This window comes from Aquarana catesbeiana, linkage group LG03 (genome assembly GCF_042186555.1).
Source record: "Aquarana catesbeiana isolate 2022-GZ linkage group LG03, ASM4218655v1, whole genome shotgun sequence".
Classification (NCBI taxonomy): domain Eukaryota; kingdom Metazoa; phylum Chordata; class Amphibia; order Anura; family Ranidae; genus Aquarana; species Aquarana catesbeiana.
This window is the reverse complement of record NC_133326.1, coordinates 342129498-342152753: the sequence shown is the minus strand read 5'-3', so window position 1 is coordinate 342152753 and position 23256 is coordinate 342129498. Positions and strand designations below refer to the sequence as shown.

At 44.8% G+C, this 23256-nt stretch overlaps 1 protein-coding gene across 5 annotated transcripts in view; it reads right to left on the bottom strand.

Moving 5' to 3' along the window:
* The window catches only part of LOC141132301 (uncharacterized), an 85127-nt gene that overhangs the window by 49413 nt on the left and 12458 nt on the right, over positions 1-23256 (bottom strand). For 2 of the 5 annotated variants that reach the window (XR_012242879.1, XM_073620566.1), the window contains exon 1: positions 1703-1962. The exons of 1 other annotated variant lie outside the window; for it this stretch is intronic. The gene's annotated coding sequence lies outside the window, so the exon portion shown is untranslated. Of the gene's footprint in view, positions 1-1702; positions 1963-23256 lie in introns of those variants that run through there. 2 more of the 5 variants (XM_073620567.1, XM_073620569.1) reach the window with 1 other exon arrangement.

Below are 23256 nucleotides of genomic sequence, written 5' to 3'. Positions count from 1 at the left end.
TATGCACTTATAGAATTATCGGAACCCCCTGAGGAAGACCGCAATATAATTAGGTCGAAATGCGTTGGGGCTTTTTTTCTTCAGTCAACTGTGACAGTACTACTGCCATTTAATCACTATAAGCTAACATTTTGAACTTGCATTTTTGGTATTGTCAATCTTTTTTCCCTTCTATTCTAATCCCATAGTCTCGCACATTGTAAACCAGAGTTCATGTTTTAACTTTTTGTATGATATTGTCCATTTGTTCTCCTAAAATAATAAAAATTACTATATTTTTACAACCATTTGTTGAGACTCTCAATTGCTGCTTAAAAACCCCTTGGGGAACCTTTTTCTTTTTTAGAATCCATATCTGGGGTGTGCAGTTGCTCTATATGTGTCATATCATGCTATAAAGTGTCCCACTCTAATCAGATAATTAAGCCATAACACCTGCAAAGGGTTCCTGAGCCTTTAAATGGTCTCTCAGTCTGGTTCAGTAGGAATCACAATCATGGGAAAGACTGCTGACCTGACAGTTGTGCAGAAAACCATCATTGACACCCCACATAAGGAGGGAAAGCCTCAAAAGGTAATTGTAAAAGAAAATGGATGTTCCCAAAGTGCTGTATCAAAGTACATTAATAGAAAGTTATGTGGAAGGGAAAAGAGGTGAAGAAAAAGGTGAACAAGCAGCAGGGATGACCGTAGCCTGGAGAGGATTGTCACGAGGAGTGAACTGAGGCTGGAGTCAGTGCAGTCAGTCCTCTTTTCTGATGAGAGCAAATTTTGCAGCTCATTTGGAAACCAAGGACCCAGAGTATGGAGGAAAAATGGAGAGGCACACACTGCAAGATGCTTGAAGTCCAGTGTGAAGTTTCCACAGTCTGTGTTGATTTGGGAAGCCATGTCATATGCTGGTGTTGGTCCTCTTCATTAAGTCCAGGGTCAATGCAGCCGTCTACCAGGAGATTTTGGAGAACTTCATGCTTCCTTCCGCAGACAAGCTCTATGGGGATGCTGTGTTCATTTTCCTGCAGGACTTGGCACCTGCCCACACTGCCAAAAGCACCAAAACCTGGTTCAATGACTTTGGGATTACTGTGCTTGATTGGCCAGCAAACTCGCCTGACCTGAACCCCATGGACAATCTATGGGGCATTGCCAAGAGAAAGATGAGAGACATGAGACCGAACAATGCAGAAGAGCTGAAGGCCGCTATTGAAGCATCCTGGTCTTCCATAACACCTCAGCAGTGCCACGGGATGATAGTTTCCATGCCATGCCGCACTGAGGCAGTAATTGCTGCAAAAGTAATTGCCCAAACCAAGTAGTGAGTACATATGCATGCTCACACTTTTCAGAGGTCCGATATTGTTCTATGTACAATCCTTGTTTTATTGATTGCATGTAATATTCTAATTTTCTGAGATTGTGGATTTGGGGCTTTCATGAGCTGTAAGCCATAATCATTACAATTACGACAAATCACGGCTTGAACTATCTTGCTGTGCATGTAATGAGTCTATCTCATATATTAGTTTCACCTTTTAAGCTGCATTAGTGAAATAAATAAACTTTTGCACGATATTGTAATTTTGAGTATCAACTGTATATGCTAAGTAACAGGAATATTCTTATCAGCATATCAGAGCATTTATCTAAAGCCCATTAAGACATCAATCAAAGCCAATAAAAACATTAAGTGAAATTCTGTTACCTTTTGGCATGCATGTCCTCCTCTAATATTTAGTTGAACTCAAACAGGATGAATATATGTAAGATATGAATGAAGAACGTATATCTCACCAATGTCATACACCAGGCAGGAAACAGGTAGATAAGAGAACAGAGAACTTGCGTCTGTGCAGAAATTTTAGAGCTGAACTGATATACTGCTGTCATTCAGGTATAGTGTAAAGAGGAGAAAGGTGCGGCACAGATATCAGATGCAAGTCACTACCGGTATGCTGTGTCCTTAACAATGACAGTTTCTTCACTTTGTTTTTGAATTGCAAAATTCACTCCACAGCTTCCCCTTTTTGCTGTGATATTCTAAACCACAAATGAAAGCAGCAAAGCTTTAATCTTACAAACAACCTTTTAAATAATTCTGTTTAGTAAAAAAAGAATTTGGAGGTATGCCATTTTTTGAATACTGTATTATGTTTATGATGGTTAGTTAATTAATCTCATGATTTATTTATTTCTTACTGTGGACCTATGTTTGATGTTTAATCCCTATGCCTGAATTGCCATATCTTCCGTTGAGTTTTTCATTTTATAGCAGGAAAAGTGAGACTCCTTTATAGTTGTAAATTGAGTAATGTGTAGTTGCCCAGGAGACTGAAATATGGGGAGAAAGAAAAACAATACAAGATCCAAGCTTGTTGTTACAGCTTTGTCCATGATTTTTCTGTTTAAAAGCGTGCATTTAAAAAAAAAAATAATGATGTATTCATTATTACAGAGCTGCATAAATTATAGTATTTTATATCTTTCTATAGATCTTCTTTAAAGCCTCACTACCAGTCATCATAAAAAAATATGATCCTTGTATCCGATGTGTGCATGTTCCAGTGAGCCTGCAAACACTGCTAGGGTTGAATCCATGTTAAGTCTAGGGGTAGAGGAACAAACTGTAATACTTACCTTATTCCTCACAAAAAGACATATAGCCTGTCCCCTTAAGCCTCACAATCTGACCTTGAAAATGGGGAGGCCCACATCCTAGATTGTGATAGAGAAAGGGGGGAGCAGCCAGGAGTGCAGACTTCTCCCTGGCACTCTCAGGTGAGAGAGCTCTGTACTGTAAGTGTGTGTTTGTGTCGCTGTACATGGGGGGGGGGTGTGCTGGGAAGGTTGGGGGGAAGGTAATGTTTAGTTATACAACAGTGTTAGCCGAGTATTGAAATTATGCACAGGAAGCTTCTTGAATACAGCATGGCTTTACTTTTATGGAGAAATATCATAACATATTTTTTCAGCATGGAAACAGGAACAGGAACTAAATACAAACGAGTACACACAGAGGAAAAACAGTACCTCCTTCCATTACATTATATGAATGAATGAATGAATGAATGAATGAATGAATGAAAGACTTGTATAGCGCTACAAATGTGAACTGAATCGCCTCAAGGCGCTGATCCGTCCTGAATTGTCTTGCATATTTAGAAGAAGTGGGTCTTGAGTTTTTTTCTGAAGTCCGATGGTTTTCTTCCATGCGGATGTTAGTGGGTAGAGCGTTCCATAGCCGAGGTCCTTGGACTGCGATACGTCGTTCTCCTTTTGATTTGTAGCAGAACTTGGGGATACGGAGGAGGTTTTGGTTGGTTGAGCGGAGGCTGCGATTGGGTGTGTAGTGTTTTATTTTCTCGCAGAGGTATTGAGGAGCATTTCCTTGTGTGCATTTGTGGGTGAGGCAGAGGGTCTTGAAAGTGATCCAATCCTTCACGGTTAGCCAATGTAGGGTCCTCAACGACGGGGAGATGGATTCCCAGGGTTTTTTTTTTCCCGTCTTACTGCCATGTTTTGGACGACTTGAAGGCGTTAAATCTGGTATTTAGGTAGACCTATGTAGAGGGGGTTTGCGTAGTCGAGACGGGAGTTGATGATGGTTCCAACTACCACTGCTTTTTCCTTTTCTGGAATAAAGGGGATGAGTCTAGGTAGCAGGCGGAGAAGATGGTGAGATCCGCTGACTACTGATCCTATTTGTGCATCCATTGACATCGCTGAGTCGAAGATGACTCCGAGACTTTTAGCTTTGGTGCTTGAGCAGATGGTCTGTCCAAGGATGGTGGGTGGTGTCCATGGGAGCTTGTTTTTTTTTTTATTTTGGTTTGCGTGGAGGAGAAGCTCTGTTTTGGATCCATTGAGTTTGAGGGAACTCACGGTCATCCAGTCATCAATCGATGAGAGGCATTTTTCTAGTCCTTGATATTGGTCTTTGTCCGGTGATGCGAAAGTAGAGTTGAGTGTCAGCCACGTATGAGTGGAAGCATAGGTTCGATTTCCTGATGATTTTGAGGAGTGGGCGGATGTAAATGTTGAAGAGCACGGATGACAAGGGTGATCTTTGCGGGACGCCATAAGAAATTGCGCGAGGTTCAGAGGTGAAGGCTCCTAGTTTCACTTTCTGTGAGCGATTTCCTAAGAAGGATGCGAACCATGGTAAATCTGCATCTGTGACTCCTGCTACTTCTGTGAGGCGGGTGAGTATAATATTGTGGTCCACTGTGTCGAACGCTGCGCTGAGGTCCAACAGTACTAGGAGACAGAATTCTCCTTCATCTGCTGCTTCGAGGGCGTCGTCCCATATTTTGAGGAGTGCTGTTTCTGTGCCATGGCCTGGGCAGAAGCCTGATTGTAGTGGGTCCAGGAGTTTGTGTGTGTCCAGATGGAGTTGTAGTTGTTGTACTACTGCTTTCTCCATAATCTTGGAGATGGTGTTCAGGCTTGTTACCGGTCTGCGATGGTTAGGGTCTTTGGGGTCGAGGTTGGGTTTCTTTAGAAGGGGTTTGACTATGCCTTGCTTGAGGGCGGTTGGAACAATCCCTTCTTTGAACGACTGATTTATGAGGTGTGTTATTGTAGGTGCCAAGATGTCGGAGCATTCTTTTAGGAGTTTTGTGGGGATGATGTCATTAGGTGATGTGCTGTCTTGGAGGCTTCTGATGATGTTTTTGGTGGTGTCCATGGAGATCGGGATCAACAAGAAATTAGATGATTGTGTGATGTTCGTATCGATCGTATTGATTTCCTCTTCTTTCTTTAGTTGACCGAGGTTGGTTGTCTTTTTCTGTTGAATTATTTTCTGAATGTTCTCGACTTTGTTGATGAAAAAATCTGATAACTCATTGCAGTATCCTTGAGTTTCGTTTGCTGGTGGCTCTAGGCAGGTAGGGTTCATAGTCTGAGCGACTAGTTTGAAAAGTTCACGAGGGTGGTTTAAGGCTTTTGAGATGGTGTTTGAGAAATGTTCTTTTTTTGCATTGAAGATTGCTTTGTGATATTTCTTGGTGAGTGCTATGTAGTTTGCATGGTTTTCCTCTGTAGAATTTCTTCTCCAGGCTCTTTCAGCTCTTCTACATTCTTGCTTTAATAGAGTGAGAGTGTCATTAAACCATCTAGAATTTTTTTTACAGATGAGTACTCTATGTTTCGGAGCGACTGAGTCTGCTGTTTGTAGTATTGCCTTGTTTAAGGAGTCGAGTGTTTGTTCCGTTGAGTGGTTTACATTTAGCATTGCTATTTTGTTTGATAGTGTGTTTTTTAAGAGTTCCGAGTGTAGTTTCTTCTGAGATCTTGTCCAGTGTGTTGTTATTGGGTGTTTCGGTTTTTGGAGGGTGGAGTTGGTGGCGATTTTGAATTTGATAGCCTCCTTTTTTTCTACAGGTTCTACTGAGAAAGGCCTGTGATTGGCCGATACATGTCTAGAAGGGAGGAGCTGATAGTCACGTCCAGCCAGGCACTGTGTATGTGGACACGGTGGTGCTACTCTGTAGGTTTTTATGTGATTTTAAAGTTTTTATTTTGTAAGTGCAACTTGTCTATTTGGGGGCTTTGAATAAATTTGTATACGGAGAACACTATGGTCTCTATACTTATTATTTACATGTCCTGAACTCATGGAATCTTGAGCCAAGCTGGAAGATGATCCGCTTCTTTGGATATTAATGAGCTGAGTTACCATTAACCACTTGCCGACCGTATGACGTCCATGGACGTCCTGGGTTTGTGGGTGTATATCTGAATGATGCCTGCAGCTAAAGACATCATTCAAATATTGCCATTTTCAGCCGGCGATTCCCTACACCATAAGAATGATCATAGCGGCGGGTCAGCCGCCTGATTGTTCTTACGGGCAGCAAGAGGGGACGTCCCCCCCCCTTCCGCCGCCCTCCGGTGCTTCTTCCGACTCACCTCTGCGATCGGTGAATCGGAGAGCGAATCCGCCGGCCCCGGATGTTGACCATGGAGATTTCCGGCGGACCAGATGGTTGCCGGAGTCTCTATGATCGTCGGAGGCCGGGCGTGATGTTATGACGTCACGCCTGGCCTCTGCATTCAAAAAAACGGCGCCGCTTCAGCTGGGAAGCGGTGATCGTTTTATTTTATTTTTTTTATTTCAGGCTTCCCAGCCTAGAGGTGAGATGTGGGGTCTTATTGACTCCATATCTCACTGTAAAGAGGTCCTGTCATGCCATATTCCTATTACAAGGGATGTTTACATTCCTTGTAATAGGAATAAAAGTGATCACATTTTTTTATTTTTTTTTAAAAGTGTCAAATTTTTTAAGTAAAATGAACAATTAAAAAAAAAAATTTTTTTTTAAAGTGCTCCTGTCCCCGTGTGCTCGCATGCAGAAGCGAACGCATACGTAAGTCCCGCCCACATATGAAAACGGTGTTGAAACCACAGATGTGAGGTGTCGCCGCGAACGTTAGAGTGAGAGCAATAAATCTAGCCCTAGACCTCCTCTGTAACTCAAAACATGTAAGCAGTAAAAAATTTTAAAGCATCGCCTATGGGGATTTTTAAGTACCGAAGTTTGGCGCCATTCCACGAGCGTGTGCAGTTTTGAAGCGTGACATGTTAGTGTTTGAAAAATTGCTGCGCAATTACCGTGCGAGATAAAAAGTTGCAATGACCGCCATTGTATTCTCTAGGGTCTATGCTAAAAAAACATATATATATATATATATATATATATATATAATGTTTGGGGGTTTGGGGGAGATGAAATGCAATAACATGCCACAACCCTGCCCTGGCCTTGGGCTTACTTTCTTACAGTTTTTCAGTTTCAAGTTGTTATGTTCATATTTTTTCACAGCAACATAAGCTATGTGCCCCTGACACGATCAGGAGACTTGATCACTTTCCACCATAAGCCTTCTGGAGCCTCTGGGATCTCACTTCGCACAAACTCAAGAATCCCAGGAGGTTTAACATTACATTGCTCTGGGAGATATAGTGACTGCCCACATTTTTCCTTTTTCCTCGCCCCAGACGGGGGGGCTTACTCTGGAGCCCAGTAGCATTCCTATTACCGGCGGAAGGGTGTGCCGTGGAGTACTGTCACGCTCAAGGGGCCCTCCTAAATGAGACCCAGAGGGGCCCAGCTCGCCTCTTACACAGGTCCCCCCTTTGCAGCCTGCGTGCTGAGTTGGGAACCGGGGATGGAAGTTCTTCCCAGTTTTGGGGGGTGGGGGGGAGGATTATTGGCCCTTGAGGCCTGGTTTATGTAAGTTTTACAGTTCATTATTCAGATGTTTTTCTATTCAATTGCTATACACTCAGAGATGTATGTCAGTTTTGCATGTGTACTACCTCTGCATTGTCTGGGTCCAGCCGCCAGCTCTGTGGAGCTGCTCTTTGCATTATCCTGACCCCCCTCATTTACTTAGCCCTGATGTCAGACATTAACATCATGTCTTAGAACACCAGGGGGCTAAATTCTCCGATCAAGAGATCACTAGTCCTCCAATTTATTAAGACGCATAATCCTCATATATGCATCCTCCAAGAGACCCACCTGGTGGGCAGTAAAACCTTGGTCATAAAAAAACCCTGGGTGGGTAGCCATTATTACTCTACCTACTCTAACTTTGCGCGAGGTGTTAGCGTTCTAGTAAACAAATCATTGCCCTTCACTCTACTGGATGTGGCCCTGGACCCAGACGGCGGGTACGTCATTGTAAATGCCTGAATTCTATCACAGACGTGGTCTGTTGTAGGACTGTATTTGCCACCCCTGGCATCTTTGACTTTACTGAATAAAATAACATCCAAGTTAGCCGACATTGCAGCAGACCACACAATCTTACTAGGGGAGATCTATATGACTCCTGACCCCACTCTAGATAGAATGACAACCTCTGCCTCACATTATTCTGGGATACAGACCTGGGCCGAGACCTACGGGTTCAGGGATGTATGGAGAGGGAGACATCCCCAGACCCGGGCCTACACATGTCACTCTGCCACCCATAGGTCCTTCTCTGAAATTGATCTAATCTTTGCTGGACACTTGGTCCTATCTAAGGTTCAAGATATTGCCCCGTGGCATTTCAGACCATGTTCCCCTCTTGTTGAACCAGGGAATGCCGGGCCCCATCACAAACCAACTCTGGAGACTCTCCAGATTCTGTGTTTCTGACCCAGATGTAGACGTTAGATTTAGGAAAGAGATGGAGGGATTTTGGGCAATCAATCCGGGCTCGGCGGAACCTACAGTGGTGTGGGATGCCTTTAAGGCGTTCTCGAGAGGACAGTACCAGACCATCATTGCCAATGTTAGAAAGGAGAGGAGGTCCGCCTTATTTAAGGCCGAATCTGCAGCTGCCATCCAGGAGACGTTGTATATTAGCTCCCACGACCCAACACTACACCCAGTCTCTGACTAGGAAGGTTGTATCACTCCGCACTTCTCTCACCCAAAAAAAATTGCTTGCACAACCCCAATGCATATTTAAACAGGGGGGAGAGATTGGGCAAACTTTTAGCCTGGCTCTCCAGAGAGCAGTCCAGGGGAACCAGCATTCCCTATACTCTTGGGCCTAGTGGGGACCTTCTGTACTGCCGAGAAGACATTAACAGCTGTTTTGCCACGTACTACAGGTCCCTGTATACATCTAGAGTAGACTACTGAAGATGAACTACTCTCCTACTTAGAGACTGTGGACGTCCCTGTCCTCACTGACAAATATAGATGTGACCTAGACAGGCCCATCACGGTTGAGGAAACACTCAAGGCACTCAAAAGTATGCATTTAGGCAAAACCCCTGACCCAGATGGCATACCCATAGAATTTTACAAACAATACCCAGACATATTGACTACTAGACTCCACACAATGATGACTGTAGCAACAGAATGGAAATCCCTCCCACAGTCCATGGGTGAAGTGGTCATAGTAGTGATACCAAAACCGGAAAGGACCCCTCCCTGTGTCCATCCTACCGACCTATTTCCCTGATAAACATAGACGCAAAGATTTTAGCCAAAGTCCTGGCCAATAGGCCTAACACAGTCATAACCGCACTGGTCCATCCCGACCACACGGGATTTATGCTGGGTAGGGGAACTGACATCAATATTAGGAGACTCCATATCCATATAGCTAAGGCCGAACGGGAGGGCGGAGGATTGTTGGCCTCTTTAGACGCGGAGAAGGCCTTCGACTCCAAGTGGCAGTATCTGTGGGCAGTATCTGTGGGCAGAGATGCCCCCTTTCTCCGGGGATTTTTGCCCTGGTGATGGAACCCCTGGCGGCTCTTATTAGAGCTGACAGAGAGGTAAAGGGCATGCAGGTAGGGATCATTGAGGAAAAACTCTCCCTCAATGCAGATGACGCCCTGCTCTATTTAGCAGATGCATCCACGTCTCTCCGCAGAGCCCTATCCCTATTCAATCAATTTAGTGCAATCTCCGGGATGCGCATTAATTGGGACAAGTCGGTGCTTTTCTCTATCCACTCCCTTCCCACCTATCCCGACACACAGACACAGCTCCAGTAGGTCGAAGAAATCAAATACCTAGGGATTAAAGTTACCAAAAAGATATCAGACTATGCGATTCATAATCTGCACCCCTTAATGGAACAGGTTACCACTAAATGCACTGCATGGCGCACCCTCCCCCTTACCCCAATAGGTAGGGTTAAGCTACTTAAAATGGTGTTCCTACCCAAGTTCCTTTATTTTTTTTAGAAATACCCCAATCCATCTTCCCAAAAGCTTTTTCAAACGCTTGGAGGGTATCCTGATAGCTTTTGTTTGGGCCAGGAAGCCCCCCCAGGGTGGCAAAGCGCATCCTATACCTCCCCCTTTCGGGTGGAGGACTGGCACTCCCCAATTTCCAGGCTTATTATTAGGCCGCCGTTCTTGTCACTGTTCGCTGGTGGTTCTCCCAGCCCAGACAGAACCTGGCAGTCGCCCTAGAGGCGGCCACATTGGGATCATACGCTGCAGTCAGCAACCTTGTATTCCAAGGGAAACAGGCCTGTCCCTCAATGACCACTCCTATGCGGACTGCGGTAAGGGTCTGGCAGGAATCTAGAGTAATATACAAGAAGCCCTTTCATATCTCCCCCCACATGCCATTGTGGACCAATCCAATGCTCCCCCACTTCCAGACCTTGCCAGACCCCTCCTTGTGGCCACGGAAGGGGATCCTGACCATGAAACATATCACCAAAGATGGCAAACTCATGACATTCCCAAAACTGAGGGCTCTATACTCAATTCCTAAATCCTGGGAGTTTAGATACTGGCAGTTGAAACACGCCTTCGGGGCTCAATTCCCGGAAACTGTAACCTTGGAATCAGACTCCGTGGAGCGTCTTTTGACTTCTAGTACCATGGGTAGACCCTTCTCTTCCCTATATATGTACCTAATGGAAGCATATGACATTAAACCAAACCAATCTTTGGATAAATAGAAAATGGACATACCGGCCCTTGATGACGAGGTGTGGGAAGACTGTGTTGCTACCTTTATTCCCTCCATGATAGTGGCAAAAGACAGGTTTATACAGCTCAAATTTCTTCACAGAGCCTATTACACCCCACAGAGACTGGCTCGCTTCTTCCCCCACTGGGACCTGCTATGCCCTAGATGTAGACTAGAGGAAGGATCGTTTTGGCACATGGTCTGGCCGTGTGCTAAACTTCACCCTTATTGGCAGGCGGTCGCTGATACCCTGACCGAAGTATGTGGGCTACCGATTCCGCTTGATCCCCTGACCCTTCTACTTAGCCACCAGGAGAAAGTGCAGGTAGACAGATACACTAAACTTTTCTTGACCTTTTCCCTGTTTTATGCTAGGAGGGAAATCTTCCTTAGATGGAAATCGGTGGAACCACCCACCAAAGAGTCCTGGTGTCGATCCATAAATGCGGTCCTCCCACTCTACAGACTCACCTATCAGAGTAGACAATGCCCAGGGAAATATGACATGGTCGGGTTGGATAGATGCTAATGCTTGATCCAGGTGAACTGCAATAGGGGGGATTTGTGAATAACTAAATCCTGTAACTGTGTTTGTCCCCCCCTCCCCTTCTCCTCCCCCACCCCCTACCCCCCCTGCCTAGGTAGATCTACCCGTCATTTACTTAGGTTAGAGGAAGGGGTATAGAAATCATAATTTCTAAATTATGGGAATTCTAGATTGAAATTAGGATTCTTGCATAAGTAACCTGCATTAACCACTCTGCTCTGGGACTAGGTCTCCAGACTCTTTATTAACTGCATGTTGAATTCTTGGTAAAATTGACTATGTCTTTATCTTCAATGCCTTGACAATGTAATGCTGATTTGAAATCTAATAAACATCTCTGTTAAAAAAAAAAATTATAAGAATGGTAATTTTCCCCACTACATAGGTGCTTTGAACGGGCAAGCACATTTGGATCCAAATGCCACCTAACAGTGGCTTAATTTTTATAGTTCTAAAAAATATTTTTTAATTTTCCAATAGTTTAATGGCTATATGTGATGGCAAATAAAATTTTGCTGCTATAGACGTTGGTGCGTATGGATATGATTCTGCTGATTCCGAGGTATTTAGACAATCATTAATGAGCAAGAGATTCATGGAAGGACAGCTGAACATTCCAAGTCCCAGTCCTTTAACTGAACATGGTAAGCTCCTTCCATATGTAAGCTCCTTCCTCTGCGCCCAGAGGACTTTCTAAAGGAAGCCAATAGAGCTTCTTGTTTGCAATCACACATCATGCTTCCCATAGCAGCTGTGTGTCCGGCGCCCTGCACACACTTAGAGGGACATTATTTTTTTTTTCCATTTTTTTTTTTCATTGATTGCAGCATGTCATGCTTCCCATACATCTGTGTGTCTGGCATCCCCCACATACTTAAAGGGCCATTTTATTATTTATTTTATTATTTTCTTTTATTTTTATTATGAGTAGCTTTGGGGTGGGCCGCCACTGGTGTTCAGGTTTAAAGGGATGAGGTGGCATCCCTACCCACAGTTTTTATAAAACAGATATCTTTCAGTTGTTATAAAATTATAATTAGGGAAGCAAAACCGCGCTCACCACAAAAAATGAAAAAAGAGGGAAGAGGAACAAGCAGCTATCCTAATGTCTAGAGGTGCACTGAATGGAAATTGTGGTGCTGAAACCGAAAATGGAGGATGCACTTGACAGAAAGCCGAAACCGAAAATTAGTTTTTAAAAGATATATTTTTATATACGTATAATTGTATTATATTTGACTTTTTAATTAATATCATGAATTTAAAGTGGTTGTAAACCCTTATATATGTACACAATAATTCCGCACTACCAAAAATAGAAATACAAACAGCAGCTAACACAACCAGCAAGTGTGGACAATATCAAAAAACAAAATAAGTGTAGCGCTAAGAGAAGGGGTCTGAAGATGGAGTCTATGTACTGACAGTTCCAAGTTCATGTACTCAATAGAACATCCTTGGAGAAAAGATAACAGGTCCTCTGAAATGGATCTCAACAAGGGTGTAAACCGTCTGTAGGGGAAGCCCACACACCACCAATGAAAGTGAAAAGGCTTACCAGACTAGGTGGACCAAACAAGGCATACACCAGGTGGAGTCAGTAAAGCTCAGGTGGTGCTGGACTGCAGTTGGCCTGGGAGGGCAGAGTTGGTGGAGTGGCTACCACGTGGCTACGTTCCTCGAACTTGATCAGGCCCAAAGGTATGGGGTGCAGCTCACAAAGATCGTATTCCTCAGATCAACGGTGGAGTCATCAAAACCAGCAACAAATGGAGAGAAGGAATGGCCAAATAGTGTAAATCCTTTTAAGTGGAGATTTTATTAAAAGTATTAAACACTCACATGAAAGGTATCAAAAAAACAGCGCTGTGAAGAAGTGGCCACAGTGGGGTCCTACCCAACGCGTTTCGTCTGCATAGACGTCATCTGGGGGGTAAACCCTTGCAACACAGTTTTTACTACAGGTAAGCTTATAATAAGGCTTACCTGTAGCTACCCTGGATATCTCCTAAACCTTAACAGTTTAGGAGATATCCCCTGTATTTGCATGTGCCGACGTCATAGGCACATGCACACTGAAGCAATGGCACGTACGTGCCATTGCATCAGTGAGTGTGTCGTTGCCGGCGGCTCCCGCGCACATGACGTCATATGCGGGAGTGACGTTATCGTGGCTCTGACCAATCACATCGCCAGAGCCCACGAAACCCGGAAATAACTCCGGGAGCAATGTCGGCCACCGGAACGGTGTACGAGGACGACTGTGGGGGCTTCGATCTCAGGTAAGTAATTCATAATGAGCTTATATGCTATGCATACTAGCTCATTATGCCTTTGTCTTGCAGATTTTTTTTTCTTGGGTTTACAACCACTTTAAATGAATTTGAATTTATTTTTGCCCATTATTGACACCTTTAGCGCAAGAAAAGCTCTAGAAATATATTTAAATTCTATGAATGTCTTCACACTGGTTTGTTGCGCTTCTGTTGTGGTTTTAAATAATCCTGCTTGCTGCTTTTTGGTCAGTTAAAAAAATGCACCAAAACCGCAGCAAGAACACATCAAAATCGCACCCATTTTACATTTCTGATGTGGTTTTTGAGTCACATGACCTATGAAAAAACAATCATAAGCACAGTAAAATCGCAGCATAATCACGCTAAAATTGTGGCAAAAGCCTGTGAGTTTTTGGCGGCATTATGACTCCTTTTTCTCTTATGCAGAAAACACCATATTCAGTCGATATGTTTCGGCCACCAAAATTTCAGTGCATCTCTACTCATGTCTAGGTATAACAGTCATCAATACAAAAGCAAACAGTCACTTTCAGCGCTAGGTGGTCTCCCTCAGTGTGGAAACACAAGGACAATGGTAATCCCACAAAACTAGGTGGATGCTGCCTTCTTCAGACGTGGTGGTCCGGTTGTACTAAGACAAACAAAAATAGAATGTGCGCACACCTGGTACATTGCCAAAAGTATTTAATCGAAAAGTAATATTGATAAAATGGATACTCACAAGATTTCAGTTGGACATGAGTCATAAAAACACAGTGCTGAACAGGAGAGACATAGATGTGCCATATAACAACATGGGGTGTACAACTGATGCATTTTGGGGCGCATCCCCTTCTTTAGAGCTAGGCTACTCCGAATACCTCAGGACAAGCGCTTTAAATAGGAATGACTTACAGACAGGAAACCAACCTCGTTTTATTCTGGGGGTTGGTTTCCTGTCTGTAATCACATGTGTAAAAAGAGCTTCAGATCAGATAACCAAAAGGCTATGACCATCTGATTAGGAGAAGTCATAGTAAGCATGAAAATTATTGTAAGGCTCCTTTTAGCCAGATGTCAGATTCTCAGTATCATGGGCTCCGAAGTACTTCACCAGATATCTCACTCGTATAGATAGTATTATATACAGGAGAAAGAAGTGTAAAATCTTAAATACAGGTGTAGCACCCTGGTGTTTAGGCAGGGTTGCTCCAAAATTTACCTGCCAGGTATAGCTACCAGGCCCTTCTCTCTTTTTCCACTAGGTAGCCTGGCACTTGGTGGCATTAGATAAGACAAGGGCAATGCAAGGTCAGATTATGAGTATATGGGGTATCTCAGCCAATGGGCAGAGGTTTTCTTAAATACCTTGGCCTGCTGGGAGAGCCTATATATTTGGGTGGAGTCAGGTGATCTGTGTTCTGTGCCACCTGGATGGCTGTCTGGGTTGAGGTGTGTTGTACTGCCAGGCTGGAGTTTGGGCCTATCCTGGGCACATCTGGCTGCTAGGCTGTCTGAGGGCCTATCCAGAAGCAAGAGAGCAGCGCAGGTTTGGGATTGCGACTTGCAGTCCAACCAGAAGTGACGGTTCTGCCGGCTGGAGAACCTGTCGTGGTTGGAGGTAGGAGGGAAGCCGTTGCCACTAAGGGAACATCCACCTTATTACCAGGGACCACAGTGAGTAGTTGAAGCAAGTACCAGAGAAGAATTCTCACCAACCAGGGACAATGAAGAATCGGGAAACTTCAGCAGGTGTCAAGCCAGGGACTCCAGTGGAGGTGACGCTTGCAGAGCAGCCTTGCGTGTCAAGCCAGGGACTGAGCAGGCCAGTTGGGTGAAGCTTGAAAAGTATCTAGAGTGCCAAGCTAGGGACCCAGCAGAGAAGCGGGGGTGACGCTTGAGGAAGATACTACCTTGAAGATTGGAAGAGTTAAAGGGATTCAGTGGCAGTGAATCATCTAGTCTAGTGAGAGAGAGACTGGGAGTTCAGTGGGTTAAAGAACTACAAGATGTGATTGTAGTGGAGGTGAAGGATCTGTTACACCTTGTGTTATAAACTGTTGAAGACTGTTGCCATAGATGACAGCATTCCTACACATGCAGATGTGGCGTCTTGCTGGATGCCTTTCCCTGCATGACTGTCCTCCTGTAGAAGTCTCAGAGACTGCCAATTAACATTGCCACTGCTTAAGGGTGTCCTGGCCTTAACCTTCTCTCCCAAAGTTCTGTTTAAGAGAAATGAAAATCTCTTTGCATTCAAGAAATGTCTGGCGCCTATGAATCTAACTTGCATTATACCCACTATGCCTCACAACCCACTCTGTACGGAGGGATGTCAGCAGTTCTTGGCTCTAAAGGTTCTCTATAGAATAGAGGAGGCCTGGGACCTTGCTACAAAGGTTTAATGTGAATAAAGTATTGCACTTACATAAGTCGCCAAAGTAAAAGCATTTATCAACAAACATCAGCTGGCATCGGAACAGTTTGTGCGTGCTGATATCACTACGTAGGCCACGCCCCTACACGGTTCAAAATAAACTGACGTCATTAAGGGGCCTCCTACCTGATGTACTGCATGCACTTACAGTATCTAACAAAAGTGAGTACACCCCTCAAAATGTTGTAAATATTTTATTATATCTTTTCATGTGATAACACTGAAGAAATAACACTTTGTTACAATGTAATGTAGTGAGTGCACAGCTTATATAACAATGTAAATTTGCTATCCCCTCAAAATAACTCAAACACACAGCCATTAATGTCTAAACCGCTGGCAACAAAAGTGAGTACACAGAGAATTAACAGGACAGGTTCCACTCAGAACAGGCCTCGCGATGGTCAGCTGAAGAAGTTTAGTGCACATGCTCAGCGTCATATACAGAGGTCGTCTTTGGGAAATAGACGTATGAGTGCTGCCAGCATTGCTGCAGAGGTTAAAGGGGTGGGGGTGGAGGGTCAGCCTGTCAGTGCTCAGACCATTTGCCGCACACTGCATCAAATTGGTCTGCATAGCTGTCATCCCAGAAGGAAGCCTCTTCTAAAGATGATGCACAAGAAAGCCCGCAAACAGTTTGCTGAAGACAAGCAGACTAAGGACATGGCTTACTGGAACCATGTCCTGTGGCCTGACGAGACCAAGATAAACTTATTTAGTTCAGATGGTGTCAAGCAGGTGTGGTGGCAACCAGGTGAGGAGTACATAGACAAGTGTGTCTTGTCTACAGTCAAGCATGGTAGTGGGAGTGTCATGGTCTGGGGCTGCATGAGTGCTGCCAGCACTGGGGAACTACAGTTTATTGAGGGAACCATGAATGCCAACATGTACTGTGGCATACTGAAGCAGAGCGCGATCCCCTTCCTTTGGAGACTAGGCTGCAGGGCAGTATTCCAACATGATAACGACCCCAAACACACCTCCAAGATGACCACTGCCTTGCTAATGAAGATGAGGGTAAAGGTGATGGACTGGCCAAGCATGTCCCCAGACCTAAACCCTATTGAGCATGTGTGAGGCATCCTCAAACGGAAGGTGGAGGAGGGCAAGGTCTCTAACATCCACCAGCTCCATGATGTCGTTATGGAGGAGTGGAAGAAGTCTCCAGTGGAAACCTGTGAATCTCTGGTGAACTCCATGCCCAAGAGGGTTAAGGCAGTGCTGGAAAATAATGGTGGCCACACAAAATATTGACACTTTGGGCCCAATTTGGACTTTCTCACTTAGGGGTGTACTCACTTTTGTTGCCAGCGGTTTAGACATTAATTGATGTGTGTTGAGTTATTTTGAGGGGACATCAAATGTAGACTGTTATACAAGCTGTATACTCATTACTTTACATTGTAGCAAAGTGTAATTTCTTCAGTGTTGTCACATGAAAAGATATAATAAAATATTTACAAAAATGTGAGGGGTGTGCTGACTTTTGTGAGATACTGTAAATAGAAGAAGGATGGAGAATAAAGATTGTAAACCATAGCTGACCAGGGCTCCGCAGAGTAATCCCACTATAGTGGAAGGGCATCTCACTGAGGGCAATTGTGGACAAAAAGTAAAAATACTATTCCACATATCAAATAACAACGCCCCATTATTCTAACATCTGGTGTCAATCCAATTAATTATAAATAACAATGTATAAATAAAAAAACTTAATGATAAAAAATGTTTATTTTTCTATACAAAACTAGACAATCATAAAAAAAATTGTGACAATAACATAATGTAAATATTGTAAAATTACAAATTAAGGTATAGGAAAAAAAATGCTTAAAGTGGTTGTAAAGGTAAAGATCAATTATAACCAACTCCTCTGTTCTATTCATTTCTCCTACCCTGTGTAAATGTTTTTTAAAACAATGCCTGTAAATACCTCATCTTCGATCTGTTCTGGACGGTCACGTGACCTCCGGCCATTCTATTCCTCCGATCTACGGGCTGCAGCGGGAGGGGTCGAGATCGACCTCTGACATCAGCCGGGGATGTCACGTGACCGCTGTGCTGAATGCTCAGCCCCTCCCATTGTAGCCCTTAGATGTGACTAGCTAGAACAGATCGAAGATAATGCATCTTTTTAAAAAAAAAAAAAAACAACATTTACACAGTGTAGGAGAGAATAATAATAAAGAGCTGGCTATAATTGCTGTAAGCCATTGTAATGGCTTACTTTTACTGCCAGCTACTAATAGTGGCAGGAGGGGGGTGGAGAGGGGAAAGACACACACAGGAGCTGACAGGCAGAGAAGGAGGGGGAGAGGGATAGAGGAGAGAAGCAGAATGACGGAGGCCCGTAAACTGACCACGGTAATCGTGGATCAGCAGCTATGATTATAATGGTCAATACACAGAGGGGAACACAGGAACAGGCAGGATGAACCAGGTTTCTTCTTCTTCTTATTTTTTCTTTAGGCTTTGAGACCATGGGGGGAAAAATACCCTAAAATAATAGATCCACTTGGTCTTAAGTTTCAAAATTTCTCTTTTAACATGGCTACCCCGTCAATGGGAAACAAATTTGTCTATGCCTACAGAGTACCCGCTGGGCAGAGGCGTAGCTTAAAGCTTGTGGGACCCAATACAAAAGTTGACCTGGCCCCCCCCCCACTACTTCCAACGTGTGAGCAGATACATCCACCGCACGCCAAGATACTCAAAGTGGCTTAAGAGTTTTGAGTTCCCAGAGTTTCTCTTTACATCAGAGGATAGGGATTACCACTGGAGAATCAGAAGACAGGGATCACCGCTGGGGAATCAGAGGACAGGGATCACCGCTGGAGAATCAGAGGACAGGGACCCCTGGCAGGTCACTTGGCAGAGCTCCTTTCCCATCCCAGCACTAATTACAGCTCCACCCCCCCACACTACACAGGGCTGAAATCACATTCCTTTACACACAGTCTATCAGTCTTTACAGGGTGTATCTGGCTTTTATGTTGCCCTTCTGACCTGTGAAATTCTCTGGTTGGAGAGGTAGTGTAGTTACAGTAGGCAGATACGCCCTGCGCAGGTCATGGCTAACTGGCTGTGTTGTAAAGAAATGTGATTTCAGCCCTGCGGAGGAGGAACAGTATAGAATGCTGTAATGGGAAAGGAGCTCAGCAGCCGGGCATAGCATGCAGGGTGGAGGGGGTAGTCAGGGTGCTTGGGGGGGCAACTTTTAGATCTGGGAGCTAAGCCATGTGACACAAAATATGGAGCCTGCAGCCCTTCAGAGCCCCCCCCCCCCCCCCCCCAGGAGGTGTTAAGGCATTTGTTTTAGGAATTTCTGAAGGTTTCTCTGTCAGTGTTGGCAGGTGTTGGGGGAAGGTCACCTCCCGGAGGTTTGTGTCTTTTCCCCAGGTGTCATGGAAGTGGGGTAAGTAGACATCCCCTGGTGGGGGTACAGAGAATCCCAGCTGCTGACTAGGAGACACTGAGCAGTGTCTTACCTCACGAGTAACATCCATCCCATCGTCGCTACAGGACAGCACTCTCCTCTTCTTCCCTCGCTGAGCTTGGTTACCATTTCATGTTGCCAGCACACAGCACAGACACTTCCCCATCCAGGGCTGTTCTCACCTCGTGCTCCTCTCCATTCAGGAAATGGCTCACAACTTCTCCCTAGCCAATGGGAACAGAGGGGTGTGGACTGTGGAAGGCAAAGTAGAAGCTCAGTACTGGAGTGTGGCTGTGGGGCCCTAGGGCAGATCTGAGCTGGATTTTGTGGAGGATATGATAATATGACAGTGAGGCTGCAGGGGCCCCCTGGAGCTAGGGTCAGGGTTGCGATTGTGACCCCTGCAACCCTTTATGCTACGGCCATGCTGCTGGGTCTCTATTATGGCACTGGGCATAGTGTTTAGAAACACTATGACTAGGGATGGGCAAACGGTTCGGGCCAAGCATAAGTTTGGGGCGAACATTGGCTGTTGGCCCATTTGGGGAACAACCGAATTATCGGGTCGCTTGCTCGGCCCGCCGAACAACCACAATGCACTGCGCCGCCGCACAGTGCCTTGAAAGCCCTGATTGGCTGACGCAATGAAATCTTCGCCCAGCATCTAAATGCAAGCTTGTCAAAGCTGCTGGCTCTACAACTTCTGCCTTTCCGCCCGGTGGATTCTGCCCCCTTCTGTGAATTTGTAGAATGTACTGTACCACAATGGCAGGTTCCCAGTCGCTATTTCTTTTCACGTAAGGAACACTTATCAAATTAAGACCTGTGGCTGTGTTCATCTTCATCTAGAGTGACAGGTGCCTCCAGCCTCACAAATTGCTCATTCATACTGTATAAGCCAGAGAAGCCATGTAAATGAGCCCTTAATTGAGGGGCGGGGCACACAGAAGCCTGCAGGGGGAATCAGATGTGGGCAGGACAAGGAGGGGCAGTGGAAGGACAAGGTTAGAAGGTGGTGCCCAGGGGGAAGGTGCCAAACTGCGTCCCACTCCTCTTTCCGGGGGCAGTTGATGATAGGGTGTAGAATGCAGCACTCTGCTCTAAAACAAATGTACCATTCTATCCTGCAGTAAAATATGGGGCTGACATTGATGTAGAAAAAAAATGCCCTGACATCGGTGTGAGGAAAAAATGTCCATGCATTGGTGGTTTCACTAAAAGAAAATGTGCTCCTGTGCCTGTGGTGTCATGTGAGAAAATAACTAACTGTCTCCACTTCAGTGGTATCACTGAAAGGAAAAAACTGTCCCTGCATCTGTGGTGTTACCGTAAAGAAAAAAATGCCTCTGTATCGGTGTCAATCTGAGAAGTACGGATTTGGTGGTGGTATGATGAAGGAAGGGAGCTGATAGGGTGGGGGCTCTGTTAGGTGCGTTTAACTAAGGGCTTCTGTGTAGAATGGAGGGAGACAGGGCAATGTTGGGGTGAGGCGAGTTCTGTTGGCATATTACATTTTAAGTAATGGCTCTTTCAGAGGGGCAGCCAGGGAGCTGACCATCTGAACTGTAACATAACAACAGGGCAGGGCTGTACACATGTCATCGCTGCAATGTTTGCAGCTGCAGCATTTTTAACTCAGGGCGCAGAGTTTGACAGGCAATACCACCACATTGTGTTTAATTGGACCACACCACGGCAATGAGCATAATGCTTAGCTCATAATTGTGGTGTGGTCCTGCAATGTAAAATTGGCATTCAGCAATTAAAAAAACAAAAAAACAACACAGGCTTCCAGGAGGCTACAGTACCACCTCTTGAATGCCTGTAAGCTGTTCTACAGCCCTAAGAAAAGCAATCCACCACAGATCACTTTTCAGTGGGTAATAAGCATTACCACAAAGCTAAAAGAGCCCTAAAAAAAAAAAAAAAAAAAATCTCAAGCATATACCTTACCAAATTGGGAAACAAAAGTGTGTGTCTCTATACAATCAACTGTGAAAACAATAAATCATAAATAGTGTAGTGGTCTCCCCAGAGTCAGGGAGAGCTGACATTTCTCCTCAGGGTGCAGGTTACTAGGCATGGTGGGTGTAGTGCAAGATGGAAAGATGGGCACCAGTCACTTTTAAAACTGAACAAAGAGTTTTTATTTCTCTTAACAGGAACAGGGGAGAGAGGGTTAGGGCACAAGGCACCCTTAGGCAAATGCAATAGCAACTTGGCAGACTCCGCAGACAAAAATAGAACTAGGCAGACAGCAATGCAGAAAAGGGCCTTTAAGCTGAATGCAGAGATCTGTATCTTGTAGCATTTGCTGTCTCCTATGGCAACAATTTCACTCACAGTATCCCACTGTAGATCTTCAAGCTTAGCTCCCAGCTGCCTTCTGGACTTCTCAAGCTTCACTCACAGTATCCCACTGTATTCTTCAAGCTCAGCTCACAGTATCCCACTGGACTTCTTGGACTCTCAGCTACCTGCTGGATCCCTCGAGCTCAACTCACAGCTACCCGCTGAATTCTTCAAGCTTCACCCACGCTACCCGCTGGGTTCCTCGGACTTTCAGCTACCAGGTGGATACCTCAGGCTTGACCCGCAGCTACCCACTGTACTTATCTTCAAGCTCTACTTACAGCTACCTGCTGTACTCCTTCAAGCTTTACTCTCAGCTACCCGCTGTATTCCTGGATGAGTCTCTACTGAAGCTTTCCCACTTACTTCACTGTCCCCAGCTAGTGAAGTGTCTGCTCTGGTAATCCTTCAGAACTCAATCCCTTCTAAACTTGCCTCCGGCAACAGGAGTGGTCGCCTCTCTGGCAACTGCTTCTCCTTTACCTCTGGCAACAATCAGGCTCCCCTTGGGCTAAGCCTCTACACACGTGGTTAGGCCCCAGTCTTCAGGCCTACACCTCTGCTTCTACTCCTCACACGCCCACCCAGGCAGCAGCTCAGGTGGAAAGAACCCCGATCACCTGATTTCTTCCAAATAGATAGCTTATCCCAGCACGCAAAGCGGTCAAAGGAAACTCCTGTTAATTTGCTGAGACAACATGTTTACTCATAACCTGAATTCACTAATATCTATCATCCTAATGCCAAAGGCAACAGTGCCACCTATTGACAGAAGAGAGAGACTACAAATTAAACTCAAGCTTAGAAGAGAAACCAATGGATCAAAGACTACAAATTAGCCAGGCTAGTGACCACCTAGCACAACTAAATTTACTAGCAGCCCTGTTTATGACAAGGATGCTACAAAAGGTGAAAAACACATGGCAATTAAATCACATAAACACTTGTGCTGATATACATGAATATATGTTAGCAAAAACATATACAGCACTGTGCCAATCTCCTGCTCCTTCAATGTTTCCTGGCTGCTCTATGGGTGACATGCGACTGCGGGTCCAACCCATCATTTTCTTCACCTCTCTGGGAAGGAGGCGTCTTCTCGGCGGGTGCCCGTCCTGCATATGCTGCAGTTGGAAGGAAAAGAGAAAAGAACCCTGCCTCTAGCAGATTTCATGGCCCGTGCTCTAAAATTTGTGTCAAGTAGGGAGCTCAGCAAGCAGCTTGCCTATTCAGAACACAGTTCTTCTACTGTGTGGAAGAGGGTGTGTTCCTTTCCTCCAATCAGCTCTCACACACTGTAACTGCAGCCTCTCCGCCCCCTCCTCTCTGCTCCTCACAGACGCAGAAGGATTGTAACAGATTCTGCCCTTTTGAAAGGGTGTAGGGAAGAAAAGTCTGCAGATAAACAAGTAAAAGCCTTATATAGGAGAATTTGTTTAATCGCTGTGTATCATCTGAGGCTCTTTACTTCACTGGGTATATGTGAGAGTTTACAACTACTTTAAGGTAGGGGCCTGGAGCTGCAGCTCCAATAGCAAGGGCATGTCAAGAAAGAGCAAAAATTATTACACCCCTAACCACCATATCTTCTAGATGTACGTATATTTGTGGACAAACAGTAGATGTACAGATTTAATTCGATTTTTAAAAAAAATTTCTGGAAAAAGCATTTGAACCAACTTCAATGTCTCTGCAAATGTGGAAAAATTCTAAGCTATTTTCCAGGCTTCATGTAACACATTTTTTTTGGACTAAGATGGTTC